Source organism: Apteryx mantelli, chromosome 2 (genome assembly GCF_036417845.1).
Source record: "Apteryx mantelli isolate bAptMan1 chromosome 2, bAptMan1.hap1, whole genome shotgun sequence".
Lineage (NCBI taxonomy): Eukaryota > Metazoa > Chordata > Aves > Apterygiformes > Apterygidae > Apteryx > Apteryx mantelli.
Window position 1 is genome coordinate 173,218,982 of NC_089979.1, and position 21,170 is coordinate 173,240,151.

Genomic DNA, 21,170 nt, shown 5'->3' on the forward strand with positions numbered 1-21,170 from the left:
GGTGGGAAGAAGGTGTTAGTCGCTTCTGTTGGGATTGGAAAATGTTTGGCTTTGGACATCTGGGAAATATTGGTATCATCTGAAGTAAGTCCTGACCTGGCTGCTTGCTGTCACTGACCTTGGCTTCTCCTTTTCCTAGCCTGCTACTCGGCTTCTCCTTTTCCTAGGCCCGCTACTTCTGCGTGCCAGTGCTGTCAGGGAGGGAGCCGGTTCGGGCAGAGTAGACCAGCTTAGAGGGAATAAGGGGAGGGTGTGCGGTAGCTAAGAGCAGGCCTGACAGAGGAAAGAATGAGGAAGAGCAGCAGTATTCTTTGCAGAAATTCATACTCCATTGGCTAAGAGTAAATGCGATTAGCTCTTGTCAGATGACTATTGATTTGTGAGGTTACTGTGCTTCTCAGCAGGTTTAAATTAACAGACTTAGCCCTTCCCGGCTGGTAGGCTTCTCCAATGCCTGCTGTCATTGGATGCGCACTGGTCATCTCTGTGATGAAGCACTCAAATCTGCTGTTCAGGTCTTTATTTTTTACTTACTGGTTCCTCTGTCCTTGTTGCTTCCCCTGCTGAATATCCAGCTGCATCCCCCTATCTTTTCTCGGTCAATACACAATATGTCTGTAAGGGATGTCTTTCCCATGGCTGGATTGGTGCCTTTTTGCCTTCTAGAGCCTGCACAGGTCATTTCACTGGTTGAGTAAATTGTCGGGTGGAAGAATGCAATCCATTTTGGACTGGAAATAGCACAGGTTATAACTTTCTTGATTTTAAGAAACGTTAGTCCTGTAATTGCCATCTGGCTTGGCCTATTACAAACGTGTCGCTTAGTGTGCTTCAGCACAGTTAAGAACTTTGCCTAGTGCCTGCTATATCTGGCTTTTCACTTCTGGCTGAGCTATAGAAAGTCTGTTACAGAGAGATACCGGTACCAATTTACTGATTATGACTTATATGAACATCAGAACTCTGTTGTACGGAATCAGACCAAAGTATCCTGCCTCTGACTAGTAATGGATGTGTGGGAAAAGCTTAGAAAAATGAGGTCAATACTGAAAGTTTTTTTCTTCTATATACCTTTTCAGTCTTTGCAGTCAGCTAATCATGAAATCAGCAGTTTGGGGTAAAAAGTGTTAGAAAATCCTCCAAATTCTTAGGTCTGCTGTTTCAATGTTAAGTAAAAACTCATTGGGAGGAATTGTTCCAATTTTCTGATCTGGACTAGTCTAGCTGTTTTCCATCCACTGATTCTTCTGGGATTATGTTTCTCTATTACCATTCCGTCCTTTTCTGTTCAGCTGAATGCTCTCTTGGATTTTGACTCTGGGAAGGACTATAAGACCATTCACTTTGGCCTTTTCCTAAAGGTAGCGGGTACCTGCGTTCAGCTCTCGGCTGTAGCTGAGCAAGGATAGGCTTTTTAGAAAGGCAGTTCTTGTCACGCCAGCTTCGAATGAAAGAGCAGGACTGAGATATGGATGAGAGCTAGATGGCAGAGGTAGAGACAAAAGTGGGGAAACTGCGGATGCTTGGTAAAAGAAACTGGAAATAAAGACAATGAGAATAACAACCTGCTAAGCACAGGAAATGCATTTGTGATTTTTGACTTGTGTTTGAACTTAGGCATGTCATTTGGCTCAAGGTGACCGCTGAATACCAGGCAGTGAATGTGGCAAAAGGCTTTTTCTAACTGTCGCCTAGGGAGATTTCTTTCCTTTTCAGCTCTGACGTTCAGCAATATATGCCTGCTACTGTAGTCTGACGTTCTGCAGAGAATCTCTGCAGAACGCAACTCTCGCTAGAATCAGAATAGTTTCTGTATTAAAACTCCTGTAGTTTCTCAATGCAAAGTCGGGTGGTGGCTTTAACCTCTGTTAGGGGACTGCAGAATCCGGTAACTTGATAGAGAGGAGGCTGCTGCAGCTCCATGCCCCCACCTCCAACCAGTGGTGGAGCTGAGAACGTATTCCCAGTAGGGATGCGCACAGACACACATGCACAACACAAACACACACAGACGTTTATATATTTACATATACATACATATATATGCACATGTATGCATGGTCAGCCACACAGACCAGCACAGACAGACGCACACAGCACTCACATGGAGACAAATAGCACCAATGGTCTCATCGGGCTGGCTCACCAGGATGAAGGTCCGTTAGTGGGAAACTTATATCCGCACATGTGCAGCGTGGACCCCTCCAGCAGCTGGGCTGAGGCGCTCGGTCTACCCGCCGGCTGGCCCCGGATCCCCACTCTCCCCAGCTGCCGGTACGTGGGCACGCGAGCTCCTGAGGCCCGCAGCCCCGCTCCAGCTGCTGGCATACGCTGCTTCTCGCACACCTGCACATGCGCACGTGCACCGCGGATCCGTGCGGTAACTGGGCTTGGGCACACAGTCCATCCAGCAGCTGGTCCTGGACCCTTGCTCTTCCCAGGTGCCTCACCCCTCGGCACAGGGGCACACGCACAAGGGGGTCTTGGTTGACCCGGACCCTATGGTCTCTCCAGCAGCTGGCTGGGACTCCTCCGATTCCCCTGGTAGCCAGCTCCTCCTGTGGTCTCATCCTTGGAGACGCACACACAGGCCTGGCTTCCAGGCCACTTAACCTCCTCCCTGGCTAGTCTGCCTTGACAGCCGCTAGCGATGACGCAGGGACTTGCGAACCCTCCCTCGCGCCGGTCGCTGGCACCCCAGACACACGGTCCCTGTGACCCAGGGTCCCCCGCCGGCTGCTGGCGCTGAGACCTCCATACGCATACCTGCACCCGGAACAGAGAGCCCCTCACCCAGGAACGCGGTCGGAAATGGATTTTAATGAGAAGACAGGACAGGCTGTGCCAGTCAGGTGCAAGACGTGGCCAGGCAAGCGTACTGGCCAGCAGCGTTTACATGCGACGAGACCTTTTTGTCCCCTTGCCCCTCTGTTTTCCCATATTTTTCCCTCCTCAAAACCACTTTGCTCCCTCCCTTTCCCTGTCTTCGGTTCCTCCCTGAACACCCCAAAACAAGCCTTGTGCAATCCCCAAACGCTTTTCCCCTGCATCCCATAGTGTGTTCCGTAGCCCCGATCGGGAACCCCTGCCCGGTCCAAAAGACGACCCGGAGAGCCACCCCCGTTTACTTGATGGGTTTCCTGCTTGGACAGTGGGACCGGTGGGTTTCCTGGGATGGTCCTGGAAGGGGCTTGGTTAAGGGGTTATTTGGGTTCCCCCGTTTATCGTTGTTCCTCCGCCTTTGTGTGTGTGCAGACAAGCTTTCTATCGCATAACCTAACAGCTCGCGGTACTCGAAATCGCTCGGGGCTCGCTCCTCTTTCAGTGCGATACCGCCACGGTGCTTTTCAGACAGAGTGCTTGTGCTAACACCTGGAATTTGCTGATCTCCCGGTAAACTGAACAGCATTCAAGGCATTTAAGCTTTTCTGGAAAGGCGGGGTTGGATGAATGGAAAGGTTCTTGCTTAAAAATGTTAAGGATCGAGAGTTCTGGTATTGTGCAGCGGGAGTTGTCCAAGTTTTTATTTATGCGGAAGTGTCATAAGTGCATAGAAACAGGCAAATAACTACAACACGCGTACTTTTGCTTCCGGCTCGCAGAGAAATTGCTGTATTCTCCATAAGGCTTTCGTAACGTAGACAGTGGTTAGCAGGTCTTCCTGTCTCGGCAGTCGTGTTACTCGGGTCATCAAGCGAGATACACCTGGATTTCAGGCACTGGCAGCCTGGGACGCTCTCGTGAAGTGTTTCTGCGTAAACATGGAAGTGACGGCGACGTGGTCGTTCTCATACCTGGATATATCGTGGCATCATGATATAGGACAAGGACCCCATGAATTTTGTGGAAAGCTGTTTTGATCTCCCTCCCATTTTTTTTAAAACTGTCTCTTCACGTGCTCTGGTATTTGGGACACAAATTTCCTGTCCCTTTCTTCATGGCCCTTGATAGTCCGATAGCCTTTACTGCTCTGTGCTCCTCTTGTAATGACAATGTCTCTCTTTGCCCATGGTAGTTGTCCAGAGCTATGGGTACAAGCGTTTTTCTTTGAATGTAGCTGTCACCGTTTTTTAAATGAAGCCTCTAGCTGAAACTGAAGAATTTGCCTGCTGCACGGATGTCAGGTTCAGTCCATCGACAGCCTTTTACTTTTTACTCAGAAATTTGACGCATGCATTCTTTGCCTGCGAATGAATTTTAAAAATACTTGTTTAGAGATGGTTTAGCTCCTTTCAAGATCCTAGACTGCAGGGCAGAAAATATAATTTACCAATTATGTGCTTTAAATGTATAGGCTCAGCTACAGCACCAAAGTGGGAAATAGTATAAACTTGACTTTTGTTAAGCACAAGGCCTTCAGTTTGCAAATGTGCTTTTGATGACAGGAGGCAAATTTGACCTGAGTCAGTGAAATTGTAAGGCTTAACAAGACATAAAGTTCAGAGTTTTTTAATTCATGTTTTTTAAAGACTTAAACCAGTCATTCTTCCCCTGGCAAAATAAATATGTTTCATCGAAACTGAGGGATTCGTAGTTACAAGGTGATGTCCAGGTGGGGAGCAAGGGCTGTGTTTGCAACCGTTAGGCCAGGGAAGAATGATTTTTAAAAGCGAGCTGTAGGTAATTTTGTAAATCTTTCCAGTTGTGTGGTAGAGAAATGAGATGCTGCAAGGTTATTTAAGGCTTTTTTTATTCTTGCTTTTTCTTCTTTGAGGTCATAGGGATAAACACACGGAGTCTGAGCAGCCAGTTCAGTTACTACACGGGCAGTGGCCAGTACTAGTAGTTGTAAGAGAAAGTGCAAAACTTGTGTTTTGGGTGATTATTTACAGATTAATTGATCTTATGGCTAAAAGAGACCTTTGGGCCATCTATTTGACACATGTATTTTACGGGGCACTAATGGACTTCCCTTTGCGAGCCCCATAGCTTGTATCTTTCAGAAAGACAAGATGCAGTTTGTCCTAGCAGTTTGGTTAGGTATTGTAAATTAAAAACGGGATATACTGCCTGCAGAGTCTCCATCATTGGAGGTTTTAAGAATTTGGAGAAACAGCTTTTACGAACGGTTTAGGCAGGTCAAAACTGTCTTGGGGCGAGGAAGGGTCTGAAGATTTTCCAGTGGCCGATTCTGCAGGCGTCTCGTTTGTGGCAGCTGGAGGCTCCAGCGGTGCCAGCTGTGCTCGCCCGGGGAGAGTGCCGTCCAGCTGCGCGCTAGGAGCGCGGGTTTCCCTTCCGTATCCTAACCGACACGTTACGGGGTAATGCTCTGTAGCGTCGTTTGTCTGGTGTCGGCTTTTGGCCGCTGTCTCTCGTTCAGTCTCTTCTGATTTCGTTAAAAAGCTTTTTCGCACTTGGTATTTTTCGAATATGTTTGTACATGCATTGAATATACTTAAACATCATAATCGCGTCATCTCCCAACATTAGGTTTCGTTCATTAAACATGTTGAATTATTCAGATCTTTCATGGACAACGTTTTTCAGCCATCTGAATTGCTTTCTTGGCTCTCTTGTAAGTCATACGTGGCACAACTTTATTCAGTATTCACACATGGATTTCACTAGTGCGGAAACCGTATAAAGAAAATCATCCTGCTATTCCTACTTGCTTATCTTTATAAGTCCGAGGGTTGCTTTGGCTCTCTGTGCCACAGTGCGGCACAGGTAATTCAGACCGAGTTGTTTTCCCACTGCGATCCCTGTTTCCTTTTCAGAATCTCTGCTTTTCAGGATACGATCTCCCACTTTATGGGGATGTTCTCCTGCGTTCTCAAACACACTTTGTTTAAATGGATTCACCTTAATACGACGTCTTTATGTCTCGATCCGACAATTCTGTCCTGCACCCCAGCTCGTTTTATGAGAGGTGACTTTGTATTCGTTTCCAGGCTCTGAATGATGCTGTTGAACGTTGTTGGACTAGATACTATCCCTGTAAATGTACCTTCACTTTTAACTATATTTCCCTATTGGCATCTGCTGTTTGATTTGTGCCAGCAAACTGGGTGCATTATTTATATGTCATCGTGCTTATTTATAATCAGAAAAAAAAATAGTCCAGTCACCAGTCAGCTCCCTAGAACAGTCTTTCAAATCCCTCGTGGTTAATGCAAGGCAATGAGCTGCCCTCACCAAAGGTTCCTATCAGCTCCCGGGGGAGTTTGCTTTTGTTCTGTGGTCTTTGTTCTTTCCAGACTTTCTCTTTGTTCTTTTTATATTTAATAATACAGCTCCGTGTATTGTTGTGTTAAAGTAAGCGTCTAGTCCGAGGATGCCTGCGTATGGTTTGTACGTAATACCGGTGCCGCTTCTTGTGCCTGGGAGCCCAGATCTGGCTTCGGAAGAAAGCGAAGCGGTGGCCCTGCCGAGAACGCCGTCGCTAGGTCTCCCCGGGACCTGAGGCAGCGCGAAGGGACCCGTGAGACATCCGCTGTCGTAACGTTCCCGCGGACCGCCCGGTGCTTCCCTCCCTGCCGCTGAAGCGTGTGTACGTCCCCCGGGGCTCTTGGCCGTGCAAAGGTTTTCCTGTGTGGCTTTTACAGTCAGGAGAGCCGAACGCTCCTTGCCTAGGTGGTTCCTTTCCGCATCTTCCAAGTCTCTTCTCAAGCCCTCTGCCAGTTAGTGCCTCAGGCTAACTATTCTGGATGAAAAAGCTTTTCTTGTTCTCAAGTTTGTTGCATTGCGTTTTTCTTGGTGGACCCGTAGTTCTTCTATTACAAGATAACGTACTCCTAATTTTGTCTCAGTGCTAATCTGAATTCTGTATATTTTTCCTCTCCTTTGTAATGTAAACAAGCCCCTTTTCAGTCCCTCTTCATAAGAGAATTATTTCATTCCTAATTTTTCCATTTCTAGATCTCTATTAATTCTGCTGTATACGTATTTGAGATGTGACCAGCATCGGCTGCGGTGTGATAAACGGGCGGGAGAACTCCTGACTGGTACCGCGTTCTGTAATATCTTCTGTCAGGCTTTTTATACTTCTTTCACATTTTATTTTCTGAGTGAATGCTTCTGTCAAGAGCCGCGGTTTTCCTCCTGTGTTTGTATTTAGCACTGTAAATTGTACGCGAAGTTGTAATTAGCGATGCCGAGTCCTGCCTTCTGCAGCGTGTGGGTTCACAGGGTCGGTATCCTTTTTTGTGCCGTCGGCCTGCCGCTGCGGAGAAGGAGTCGGCGTGTCTCCTGCAGAGCCAGACTGTGCCCCACGGGTCTGTTGTGCCCCCGTTCTGTTCTCCGTTGTGCCCGTTTTCTGTTAGGATCGGGTTCTTTGGAGGATCCTGCGAACAAAAGCGGGTCTGTCAGCACATTGTACTTGCATGTTTTTAAAATGCTCTCAGCAAGGTTTCTAACAAATGTAAAGGTTAATAAGGGAAGTATGTAGTCAATAAGGAAATTCCTCAAAGGCGATAGGGAAAGGTAGGAAGCAGAGGTAGGAATAAATGTTCAGTTTTCATAATGGGAGGAGTGACGGTTTGGTCCCCCATTGGTGTTCAGTGTGTTCACAAATTATTTGGAAAGAGGTAAATAAGCAACAAAACTTGCTGATGATGTGATATTAGGTCGTAGAACCTAAACCTGTCTCTCAGGAATTGTGGAAGAATCTCTCAAAACTGGATGATAACATGGCAGATTAAACTGAATGTTGATGAATTCAGAAGTAATGCGTTTGGGGAAAATAAGCCCACCAGTGTAGACACATTGTTGTCGAAATTCTCTCTTTTGGCTCAGGAAAGATACCTCAGCGTCTTTAAAGATAGTTGTCTGCAAAGATTAACAGCTTAACACCCAGTAGCAATTAAAATGGAAAATCTGATGTTAGGTATTACAGGAAAAGAATTAACAGAACTGAAGTTGTTATTGTACAACTGTATAAATCTGTGGTTCACTCATACCTTGAAAAGTGCATGCAGTTCTGTATCCTTTGAGATGCAGCGACTAGTAAAACTGGAAGAATTATGGAAAAGGTGATGAGGATAGTGAGACATGGAGAGGAGGTATATGAAACTTTTTAGGAAAAGATAGACAAAGACGACTATGCTAGAGATTATTGTGGGGGGAAAGGCAAAGTACCATTTCTAGAACATGTGGAGATGCAATTTGCAGAACATACGAGCGTGTGATGAAATTATCAGGCAGCAGGTTTAAAACAAAACCAAAGAGGTGTTTTTCTTATAGTGCCAAATCAGACTGCAGAGTTCATTACTAGAGGATGTTTTAGCAGTCTATAGTATAAATGGGTCCAAAGATATTAGACAGGTCCATTAGTGGCTATTAAACACGGTAGTCCAGATGAAGTCTCTGGCTCAGGATGTTAGTTAACCATGATTGCTGGAAACAGGAAGGTCGTACAAGGGGAATATGCATGCCTTGTTTCTTAGAGTAGCACTATTTTGTGGCTATGATGCTCTACGCATATATAAAAAAGGCGAATGTTTTAATGTGCAGGAATACGTTTTATTAGAACACTTGATATAGTTGTAAATAATAGGCAAGATTTGGGGGGCGTAAGCCCTTCTTCAGATTTTCTTTTTACCTTTTTTCTTATAATCTTTCTTCAAACATCTATTACTGAACGTTGGTGGAGAGAGGATTGTGGGCTAAGTGGACCTTTTGTCTGAGATCTGATGGTGTCAGAAATGTGCATTTTTCACACTCTTATTAAGTATAAGGATAATAAATGATAAAGGCTACTTTTATTCCAGATGCCAGTCATTGGCTTTAAACAGCTTTTAAGGGAGAGAAAAAATAGACTTTTAAGTAGTTTAGCTGAAACTCCCTTCCCAATCTTTGACTTCATTGTTTCTGTAGCGTATTAGTCCCTCTGGACTAGATAAATTTCCCTTACCTATACAAGTCTTCTTTATTGATTTAAAAATTAATATAAAATACTTTGTTTCTGTTTATAGAGTGCACTTTGGATGAGAGGAGTGAAGATAGGAGAACTTTTTTGGAAAACCAGTTTTCATCAAAAGGAATTAAAACTTCACAAGCCCAGTTGTCTTTCCTAGCAAGTCACGTTGTGGGTGTTCTGCATGGTGCTGATAGATGAGGTCCCTGGGAGCAGGTGGTAAGACCAGGGTTTTCTTTGAGTCTTATGCAAGGATGAAGGTGTCTCGGAGAGAAACAGAGCACAGATATCGGATCGTACCATCCAGCAGGTGAGGGTGATATGGTAGGGGAGAAGGATTTACAGAACAGAGAGAAAGGATTTATAGGACTGTTAGGCTGCTCTCTGGTGAGTGTTGTGCATAGCGGAGTACTGTCAACATTAATTAGAAAAACAAACATAGGAAGTACCAAACAAAAATACTACTTAGAAAATTAAGCTGAAATCCCCTGAAGTCTATGTTGCTTATTTCAGACGTAAAAGAGGGAGAAATTTCCAAATATTTTAGCAAGCAATTACCTGCACTTAATGCTACTCTGAAGGCTTACCCGCTGTTTAGATACGCACTGTTCCGCATGACTGTTGTCCTTTCTCTCCCCTGCCTGGGCTGCCTTCAGCTGCTCCGTGGAAGCCCGTTCCGCACGTCAAACTGGGACTCTCCTGTGCGCTCTCTGTACTGCGCAGAACGCCGTTCCCCTGCACCGCCGCTTCTTGCCGTAGCCGAGAGCCGAATACCTCTTTGCATCAGCGTAGTAAAGACGTCCGAGCGACGGCTGAAGCGCACGGTCCAAGGAAGAGCCAACAGGCAGAGGAGCAGCGGTGGGCTAGGAAGCGGTGCCTGGAAAATGGTAGAGGAAAAGGGTGAGAGGTTTCGCAGGGCAGATCAGGGAATCCTTAGGGAGTTCTGGTGAATGAGCGAAGTTCCGGAGGTGGGCATGGGCACTGCTGTGAGATGAAACGCGGATTAGGAAACAAAAGCCAGCTCCAGAGTATATAGAAAGTGTTGGGGAAGAGAGCAGTAAATACGGCGAGCTTTCTTCATCCAGGACAACTTAACCTCCTTTACGTGCCTGCTGTCTGCTTTGCTCCTGTTAGAAAACAGTTGGAAAGGAAATGGTGTGAACTGGTTTCAGGTGGTTTGGGGACACATTTTCAGCTGCAGGAACCGAGCTGTATGTGGTGGCTGGGTGGGAGGAACCAGGCTTGACCTGAGCACTTGGCTTTTGGAGAGTCTCCCTTTTTTTTATTATCGTGGTAGCAAAACTTGCAATTATGGAGAGAAATACTATTATGCATATCAGAATGCACATTAATATTAGTCATTGTTGTTATGAAAGACATTTAATTCTACAACAAAAGTATTACACATTAAAGTGGGTGATAGTATTTATGGTTATATGATAAAGTACTTGCTTATTTTCTCTTTAAGTGTTTCAGGTCACTTCTTATTTACAGACTTTCATGCTAGTTCCTTTGAGCATCTATAGGTTATTGCCGAATTTTCCCAGCTTTTCAGGTAGGAATAGAATGGATGGCAAGTCTCCAGCAAAAACAGCACCAGCCACTTAGCCGTGTGCTGACGACGCCAGGCCTTGAGCAGCAACTCTTGTGGCTTGGCTGCGTATGAAGGGACTGTGCCTGGGCTGTTGAGCATTTTATTCAAAATGTTATAGGGTACAGCAGATACCTCAGCAGTGTATACCTGAGTCAAAATAGGGTTTCACTTAACCAGGCCAGCACTTCAACAACTGTCGGAGTCCTGAGACTGTCCCCTGGGCTTTCTTGGTCCTTTATTTCAAAACCACTGTTCCTGAAGCAGCACTGAGCCAGCAACATGTGGCAATATTGCATTTATTCTTTTTCCGATTATATCGCATTAATCCAAATTAGTTTGTTTCAAATACCTAAAAACTCAGCTAGTTACAAGTGTTTTATTGCAAATTTTCTTCATCTTTCCTGCTTCCTACTTGAAAAACACATTTCCCACTGCTCTACTTCTTTCTCATCTTGGAAAACATTCAAGTCATGTTCTTGTGTAAATGGGATTTATTGGTAAAGCTGATTTAAGAAGCTCTTACCCTGCTCTGGCTGCTTATGCTTGCTTCTTGCGGTAGTTTGTTTCTCCCCTTCGCTGTTTTGCCATAACAACTTTTGGGACCTGTAAATGAGATGAACACTGGTTCTCAGCCTGAACAGTACTCCTCTGTCATTTCCTAACTTCTGAAGAAATTCCTGAAAAATGAGAAAAACAAGGATTCTGTGGCTCAGCTTAAGATAGCGAGGCAAAGTGTTCTTCAGCTAATGCTGATCTTGGCATAGTCATCGTTCCCGGAGTTCGCTCAGCAATTTGTTATCACAGCAACTAATTGAAGAGTAGCAGTTTGCACACACCAGTCACTTTAATTAACAAGTGCTCTGATGTACAGTTACAGTTAGGTTATTTAAAATGCTTCTGTTGCACCTTTCTGTGATTTCTCTGCTTAGATTCTAGCACCATGCATCACAAATGGATAAAAAGGATGTGGTTTATTTGATTAATTGCACATGTCTGCATCCGAACTAGTCTTCACGGATTCCCTTCACAGTGAGCAGAGGGTTTGACTCGCCACACTGTAACACGAAGGCCGAATATAGATCGTTCTGTAATCTCCTGAAACTTCCCTAAAAGTGCCTGTTCCTCCCCGTTGACTCTCCAGGGCGGTCACGTCATCAGTAGGTGCCTGTATTGCAGGCATCTGCAGCGAGCTGAGAGGAAACTTAACCAAACGCCTCGTGTTACCACCTGGCTGCGTTGGAGTCTCAGCTCTGACCTCGGTTATATTCCCAGTATAACTGTACCCACACAGTCGGTGCTTTATGGAAAGCGGTATGGACAATGTGGCTTTTTTTTTTTTTTTTTTACAAATAGCCTTATGAAAATTTATCAGCTTAGTCTGACAAGATATGTTTTCCATAAAGCTAATTTGATCTGCGTTAACAATAAAAACATTCTTTAGTAGCACCAATATTTACTGAGTCGTATATCAACAATACTGTTAGACTGTCAGACTGACTGGCCTATAATTAATCAAGTCATCCAGTCCACAGTTCTTAATTATCTGGTACAATATTACCTTTCTTCTATTCTTCTCCAGCGTTTCAAGATTTCTTAAAAATTCACGATGATGGTCTGAGGAGCACGTAAGTCATCTCCCGTAAAGCTGTTAAATGGCAGTATCAAGCAAATGATTTAAAACTATCTGCCTTCAGCACCTTTGTATAGGAACGGTTGTAGTAATAAGCATTTTGTCATCAGTATAAAGTGTGAACACATCCTCTGACTTCTTTCTAAATACTTAATAGAAATGTTTAGTGTCAGCAATTACACAACTTCCTGATATTGCATCAGTCATGAATCATTTCTAAGAATTTTTTGTTACTGAAACAGTTTTTTTAAATCTTTTCATATCGTTTGTGACTTTGCATAGTTATGGATGTTGAATCAATAACATTAAGTTCTGTAATTGAACGTTAGGTATTGCAATGACTGCAATGTAAAGGTTATGAGTACTGGCCCCGTTATTTATTATGTTTTGTTGCCTTTTTATTTTTGATTCTGCTGTTACTCTCCTCTCTAAAGGAGTGTATCTTTTTGATTCTGTTGTTCTTGTTTGTGATTATGGGTTTTTGAGTATCTCACAAAGTGCTCTTAAACAAAAAGCTCCCCAGTATTGCTCACAATTTTTTTTCTTAAAAACTCTCAGTCATTTTTGTTCAATATCCACTATTTAGTATTTTGGGTTTGATTAATATTTAGTATTCCAATTTGGAATGATCTGCTCTTTTTTAGGTACTATGCATGTATATTTTCATGAAGACTGCTCATATATTTAGGATATATGTGTGCATGAAAGGAGTGTTACTTTATGTCAGTGAAATACGTATGCACAACTACTACAATCTGTATTCGTTAACTGTGTAGATAAGAAAACTGCTTTTTCCCTTTTGGCTAGGCCCTGTTCCTGCAAAAACAAAGCAGCGCTTCTGAGCGGATAGCCTGTGAGTTAGGTTTCTGCTTGTTCCTGCCACTTAGCAGTGCAAGGACTTGCCTTGCTACTAGTTTTATCTTTTTCCTTAAGGCTTTCCCCTGCCATCATCTCCCAACATCTGCCTTCCGCCGAAAGTTCCTTCACTTTGAACTTTGTAGGAAGGGCAGATTAATAATTAGGCACCTATATGCAATATAGGTCATGTCACAGGGAAACAGTATGAGTGAAGACACATATAGGATTGTGGATTCATGTCGATAAACATAATTGCATTGGCCAGGAATGCAGAATTCTCTCCCTTCAGCTTTACTGTTACTTTGCAATGGAGGTAAATAATATTATCCTCACTTTGAGAGCAGAGACGTTTGGGTGCCCAGGAATGGAGTGATCCTTAATGATCTTATGTTCTGTGGCTTGTGACTATAGAAACATAATTTAGAGGCACCGCAGGTCTGGCGTTCACTTTTGTCTTCCTCACGGATTACTTGGGTTTCACAGGTCCAAATCAGATGAGGTAGAAAAGGTGAAGCCCAACCTTCCATTCCGGTGTTAAATATGGTGAGTACCAGATAGTGACAACACCCTTCACAGATTTGCAGTTTGTTGTAGTTTTAAGCTATCTTGCCACCCACTCTGTACTTTCTGTCTTTCCATATAAAACCAGTGTCAGTAATAAGATTTCTCCTGGATATCATAGGCTCAAGTACGTCTCCATCTGGGGCTCAGAGCTCTCTTTGGGGAAAACTGCTGTTATGTACACTCACCCAGGACCTCAAGAGGCCATGCCGTGCAGGGGTGCTCACTGTGTATTTCTTGACCAGTTCAGGCTCTTGTGATGAGCTGCATTAGTTGACCAGCAGTGGAGCTGTGCTGGAACTGAGATTATGGAGTAATCTGAATCCTTGGATATGGGAGGAAAAGAGTCAGTGAGGGCTGCTGATGTTAATGTCGCTGGGCGCTCTGCATGCTCAGGCTAGTGCTGTCCTACAAAACAGCAGTGGAACGCTGCCAAGGCACTGTCACTGTCTGCCTGTAAATCATTCCCTCTCCCCCTTGTCCCTCTGGCTTCTTTGGTTTGCATCTTTTGGCTCTTGAGTAGCTGAAGACTTTTATATGCATCACAGGGTTCGGAACTTTACCAGAAGCCCAGCTAGTCCATCCTCTGTCCCAAGGCGGAATCAACCATACCTGTCTTTCTTGACAAGTGTTTGTCTAAAAACCTTCAGTTGTGGTCTTTAAACATCCTCCACAAGCACTCTGTTCCACCATCTCTCTGCCAAACCTGAATCTTCTCTGATACTATTTAAAACCATTACTGCTCGTGCTGTCTCCAGTGGACATGGAAGACAGATTAATTCTTCCTTTGCTGCAACCATTATGTTTTTATGTCCTTTTCAGTCTTCTCTTCTTTAGGGTAAGCCACCCTAAGTCCCTCATTATTTCCATGAGAATTATATTTTTCCTGTTTCTGAAGTGCAGAACCAAAGACTGCAGAGAGTGTCCCAGATGAGGCTGTACTATTCCACCTGCATCTTGCAGGCTGTACATCCTGGAAGAGTATTTGCTTCTTTTTTTTTTTCCCCCAGACAATATAGCACTGTTGATTCATGATCTTGTGCTCTATGACGGTGTTAGAACATGAAAACAATGGTAAGAATTAGCATCATCAGGACTTTCTCAAAGAAGAATACTCCTTAAAAACAGGCAGTGATGGATTTTCCTCATCTTTTTAGAAAGCTTGTTCTACAGTTGGTTCCTGTTTGCAGAGAATATTCTGTCCCATGATCTCTCTTTCTAGGGCATGGTTAACTTGCATTGTCCCAGGAGAGTACAGCTCTTGTAATACTTCAAACATCAGGGTGGGATTCAATTCTCACATTAAAACACCTACATTTAGGTACAGATATGTAGGTGCCTACGTATGAATAGGTGTCTAAGCTCCCAATATTTTAAGTGGAAATCTCCTCTGTAAAGCCACTTTGAAAAATACTTCTCTATTCTGAATAGGCCTATATTCTCATGATTGAGATATTAAGAAAACAAGTACTTGAGAGGCAAAAATAAAACCTTATAAAGATCTGGAAAGAAATATCAGATGATAGAATTAGTGCAGTGATAAATAATTGGGGTGCACAGATTAAATATACACCAACAAATTTGGACTGTTTATACAGTTGATTAATATGTTATTTCCTTTCTAACACCCATCATTTTTAGTAGAGTAATATACACAGATCATATATGGAAAAACAAACGTAGATCAATTTGTGTAGAGGGAGTGGTTGTAGATGGTCTTTGGGATCATGGTAGAAAACAAATGAAAACGGTGTCCTAGAATGATGCTGTTCAGGAGCATTACTTCCTATTACTGTAATACTTGTTCCCTTTCAAGTATCTGCACTTCAGAAAGGCTGATGGAATATGAAAAAATGTTCAGAAGAGACCTCTAAAGAGATCTTGTGTAGTCTAGAAAAGCTGTCTTATGATGAGCAACCACAAGGACTCGGTATATTTAGTTTACCCAATCTGATTGACAGAGGGATTCGGTCATGATCTGAAAAGAACCTATATGGGGAGTATGGTCTGTTAACAAGGCCATTTTACCTGAAAGTAGGGATTCCTGGTCTGATACGCATAGCACAGATGAACGTTGCCTCTTGCTGTATATGAATTTAGGAATTATTGCTGCTACTGCCCTTAGTTAAGGTATGTGGCTGCGCTCATCCCAGGACTTGGCAAGCCCCCCTCGCCCCCCTGCCCCGTACTGGTGCACAAGGTTATTCCTCACCAGGTGGAGGACTTTGTTGAACTTCATGAGATTAACTCTTGGACTGTTTGCATCCTGCTGTGTCGCCCTTCCAGCTGATGTCAGGGAGGTTTAAGTCTCCCGTAAGAACCAGGCTCCATGATCTGGATACTTTCTGAAGTTGCTCGAAGATTTCATCCACTTTCTCACCCTTTCTGGATAGTCTGTAACAGGTTCCCACCACCACGTTGCCTTTTTTAGCCTCTCTTCTGATCCTAACCCACAGGCTCTCAACCACCTTATCGTATGTCCCATACAGGACCTCCAGACTTTCAAGTTGCTTGTGCTGCGCGTAAAGGGCATTCCCTCCCCCCCCTTGTCTTCCCTGCCTGTCTTTCCTGATGAGCCCGTAGTCATCCATCATGGCACTCCAGTCGTGCAAGGTATCTCTCGTTTCAGTCATTCCAACGATGTTGTCGCTCTGCGTCTGCACGTGGAGCTGCGGCTCCCTTTTCCTATTTCCCAGGCTGTGTGCATTTGTGTGTAGGCACTTCAAGGCAGGCCTGTTTTGACCTGTTTTATCCTTCTCACGGGCTGTCTCGCTCTCGTCACCCTGCCCCATCCCCGTTCCCTCACTTACCTGCAAGCTGTTGTCACCATCCCCTGACATACAGGTCGTTACCGCAAGTCCTTCCTCGCTAGGTTGGCGAGCCTTTAGGCAAAGATGCTTCTCTGCCACTTGGTCCAATTAATCCTGCTTCTGGCTAGCAGCCCTCCTTCCTCAGAGGGAACCGTGGTCGCAAAAGCCAAAGCTCCGTTCTTCTTTAACGCCAGCCGCACGGCTAGCTGTTAACTTGCAGGAGGCATCTACTCCTACCTGAGCCTTTCCCCTGCACCTCTAGGATCAAAGCGATTACCTGGGCTCCCGTGTTCCGCCTCTTTGCCCCCAGAGCTCTGCAGTCCCTCTTGGCTTGCTCCAGGACTCCCTAGGCGATATTACTGTTGCCCAGGTGGATGAGCAGCAAGGGCTGGATGAGCCCCACTGTGATACCTCGAACCAGGGTCCCCAGCTACGAACAAGCCTCCCGTGGCAGCGCGTGGGGCTGGCAGACGAACGCCTCCACCCCCTGCGGAGGAGAGTCCCCAGCCGTCGCCACGTGCCTTTTTCTCCGGGTGCTAATGCACGTTTCGGCCCCAGGCGGCTCTAAAGCCTCCTGTAGCGAGGGGTGCTTGTTCCCCTTGACCGTTAGGGCGCTGCGCCGATTCTGTAAATTCAGGTCTAAGGGCGGAGAAGGGGCCGTTCTGCTGCCAGAAATTGCAAGCGTCCCGGCTCCTCCGTTGGGGAGACCATCCGTCGCTCCTTTGAGCGTGGTCTCTGACTGCCGCTCCTTCCCCGCGGCAGACAAACGGGAGCCCGATATTCCCTAATCAGTTGTCGCTCCTGTTCTGCCGCGTTTGCAGCGCTGCTCCTCCGCGGCTGCCCTGCAGGTCCTTCCTCTGCTGAGATCCTGCGCTGCAGAACTTCCCGCCGGTTGACTGGTAACGGCTGCCGCACAGGGGCAGCAGGAAACTGCGCGGGGCACGGGCTCCGTGACGCCCACGGCTTCGCCGAGCGCTTGGCAGCAAAGCTCAGGAACGTCGCAGGAATCCGCCTCCTCCTCCTCCTCCTCCTCCTCCTCCTCCTCCTTCGTGCCTGCACTGCCACCCAGCACTGCTGCCATCCCGAGGCCTCCGGTGCACAGAGAGCCCTTTGATTTTACAAACTGTGTTTTCTATTTAAAAACAGTGGAAGTGGAGGAGGATGGAGTAGGGAGCGACACTGCCTTTGCTTTAAGTACAGATCAATACCGAAGGAAACCCACCGGGAGGAAGGAATTAGTTTTACTGCAAGCTTGGTCAGCGAGGGTGATTCCAAAGAGTTACCGGAACAATAGCAGGAAAGATGTCATTTTAAATTCTTGATATCAAAACCAGCTACTGGGAAGAATCTGACATATCAAAGTGCCCAAAACAGGTTCTGGAGAACAGGAATGGGGAGAGCGGTTGATCTGTTTATCTGGGGGGAAGTGCTTGTGCTTGTGTAAAACTCCTTATGATCTTAGAGACGCTGAAATGCTTCAGAGACGATGCTCCCCAGCCTCGGAGAGCAGGGACCGTGTCTCCTCGGCAACAGGAAAGGCAGAGTCCGTTCCCATGGAAATGTCTTGCGAAGAGGGAAGGTTCCAGGCTCCGCGCTCTTCGGAGCCGTACCTGGAGCGGAGGCTGGCCGTGCACGCAGGTGCTCCGCTCCTGCAGCCGACGGGGAGGAGTGAGCTGTGAACGTGCTGCTGTTCCTGGCTCCCTGTAAAACAGATTAATTGTGCACTGTTGCTCCCATCTAAGGAATTCCTTCTTCTGTCGCTAACTGCCTGCATTGAGGACTTGGTTGCAGCCCTTCGTAAGGAAAGCAATATTCCTGCTAGCCAGAGAGGCATCAGAGCTTCTGACACTCATTCTTTCAAAGGAATAGACAGAACAAATTAAAAAAAGAAAAATAGAAAAAGTGGTGTATACAGGGAGTCTGTATCTCAGCAAACCTTTCTGATATCTGAAGGGTGAAATGGAGAACTATGCAGAAGCAGTGGCAGGTCTGTTTGCATGACATCCACCAAATAAGAAACTGATAATACAATAAAGAAATTATATATAGCAGGCAAAATTAGACTCAGCAGGGGCCAGAAGTAGGATCTAAATATAGTTTATTCTTTTGGGTTTTGTTTTTAAATCTGAGGTGTGGGATGCAGAAGCATTAGTGGAGCAGTGATGATTTCAAAGTGAGGGACTCGGAAAATGATTCTAAAAGCAGCATTTTGTATGCATAGAAAGAAAAGGAAGGTATATGTATTATTGAGCAGGTGTCTGGCTGTGCAATATGTTTGTTCTTTTGTTTATAAGTTTCTTTAGGAACAGCCTGCTTTTAATTCCACTGACTGTCTTCCTAGTCTTGCATGATGAGATGGTAAATGGAAACGCACTATTCACCTTATTTATCCTTATGTTGTGTCCCCTAATATAGACCTTACAAGGTAAAAAAAAGCCTAGCATTTTCAATCTCTCCTCTTGAAGTGGCCTCTCTAACCCCTGATTCTTCCTTTTCTGCATCTCTGTGCCCTTTAATTTTGCTATACTTAACAAAAAGACAGTAGCTAGCTCTGCGCATGTGCTTTCAGGTAAGGACATTCCTTGGCACTGTGTCATGGGCCTGTTTCTGGTGTCATTCTCCACTCCATTGTTCCTCATCTGAACCTACTGCATGATGAATGAAGGTGTATTTCAGTTATTTGCAATGCTTAATTTTTTTCTGAGTAGAATCCTAGAATCACAGAATAATTGATGTTGAAAGAGATCTCTGGAGATCATCTAGTCCAACCTCCCTGCTCAAAGCACGGTCAACTAGATCAGGTTGCTCAGTATCACATCCAGTCAAGTTTTGAATATCTCCAGGGATGGGATAAGTTGCTTACTAGGCAATGTGTTCCAGTGCTTGACCACCCTCACAGTGAAGAAGGGTTTTTTTCTTAAGTTTAAATGAGATTTCCTGTATTTCAATTTGTGCTCATTGCCTCTTTTCCTGTCACTGGGTGCACTGAGAGGAGTCTGGCTCTGTCTTCTTTACGCTCTCCCATCAGATATTTATATGCATTGATAAGATTTCCTCCCCCCCCCCCCCCCCGAGCCTTCTGTTCTCCAGGCTAAACAATCCCAGTTGTCTCAGCTGGGAGATCCTGTCTGGTCCCTCATCAGGGACCCTCATCCCATCAGCTCTCCTTGTATGATAGATGCTTCAGTCCCTTAATCACCTTTGTGACCCTTTGCATGTCTTTCTTGTACTAAGGAGCCCAGCACTGAACACGTCACTCCAAATGTCTCACCAGTGCTGAGCAGAGGGGAAGAATCACCTCCCTTTACCTGCTGGCAATGTTCTTCCTAATGCAGCCCAGGATGCTGTTGGCCTTCTTTGCAGCAAGGGCACATTGCTGGCCGGCGTTCACCTTTTTGTCTACCAGGACCTCCAGGGCTTTTTCTGCAAGGCTGCTTTCAAGCTAATCAGCCCCCAGCGTGTACTGCTGCATGGGGGTTGTTCCTCCCCAGGTGGAGGACTTCGCACTTGCCTTTGTTGAACTTCATGAGGCTCCTCTCTGCCCACTTCCGTAGCCGGTCAAGGTCCCTCTGAATGGCCACACAACTATCTGCCATATCAAACACTCCTCCCAGTTTTGTATCGTCTACAATCTTGCTTAGGGTGCACTGTGTCCCTTCATCTAGGTCATTAATGAAGATATTAAACAGTATTGGGCTCAGTATCGACTCCTGGGGTACTCCACTCATGAATGGCCTCCAGCTGGACTTTGTGCTGCTGATCACAAATCTTTGAGCCCAGCAGTTCAGCCAGTTTTCAGTCCACCTCACTGTCCACTTGTCTAGTCCATACTTCATCAGCTTGTCTATGAGGATGTTATGGGAGACAGTATCAAAAGCCTTACTAAAGTCAAGATAAATAATATCCATTGCTACCCTTTCACCCACCAAGCCAGTCATCTCATCGTAGAGGGCTGTCAGGTTGTTAAGCGCAATTTCCCCCTCGTAAATCCATGCTGACTACTCCCAATCATCTTCTTGTCCTTCATGTGCTTGGAAATGCTTTCCAGGAGGATTTGCTTCATTCTTCCCAGGGATCAAGATGAGGTTGAGCAGCCTGTAGTTCCCCAGATCCTCTTCGTTGTCCTTGAAGATAGCAGAGACATTTGTTTTCTTCCAGTCCTCAAGAACCTCTCCCAGTTGTCATGACCTTTCAAAGATAACTGAGAGTGGCCTCACAATAACATCAGCTAGCGTATATCCAGTTTGTTTGAAAATTCCCTAACTGGATTCTTTTCCACCGAGGGTAGGTCTTCCTTGCTCCGGACTTTCCCACTGGTCTAAGGGGCCTGGGTTTGCTGAAGACCAGTCTTACCAGTAATGATTGAGGCGAAAAAGGCATCAAGTACCTCAGCCTTTTCCATGCCCTTTTTCACCAGGTCCCCTTCCCCATTCAGCAGTGGGCCCTGATGTACTTGCAGAATCCTTTCTTGTTGCCCTTCATATCCCTCACCAGATCCAACTCCAGATGGGCTTTGGCTTTCCTAACTCCATCCCTGCATGCTCAGACAGTGTCCGTATATTCCTCCCAGGTCACCTGTCCCTGCTTCCACCTCTTGTATGCTTCCTTTTTATGGTCAGGAACTCCTTGTTCATCCATGCAGGCCTCCTGCCGCCTTTGCTTGATTTTCTGGTCGTTGGGATGGACCAATCTTGAACTTGAAGAAGGAGATCTCTGAAAATCAACCAGCTTTCCTGGACCCCTCTTTTCTCCAAGGCCATATCCCATGGGATTCTTCCCAGCAGATTCCCAAACAGGCCAAAGTCTGTTCTCCTAAAGGGCTGTGATCCTGTTTTCTGCTTTGTTCCCTTATTTCATGATCCT

General features: G+C 45.4%; 1 protein-coding gene across 2 annotated transcripts in view; it reads left to right on the forward strand.

The window, feature by feature from the left end:
* The window catches only part of SMARCD3 (SWI/SNF related, matrix associated, actin dependent regulator of chromatin, subfamily d, member 3), a 99,088-nt gene that overhangs the window by 3,001 nt on the left and 74,917 nt on the right, over nucleotides 1-21,170 (forward strand). The window lies entirely within an intron of this gene.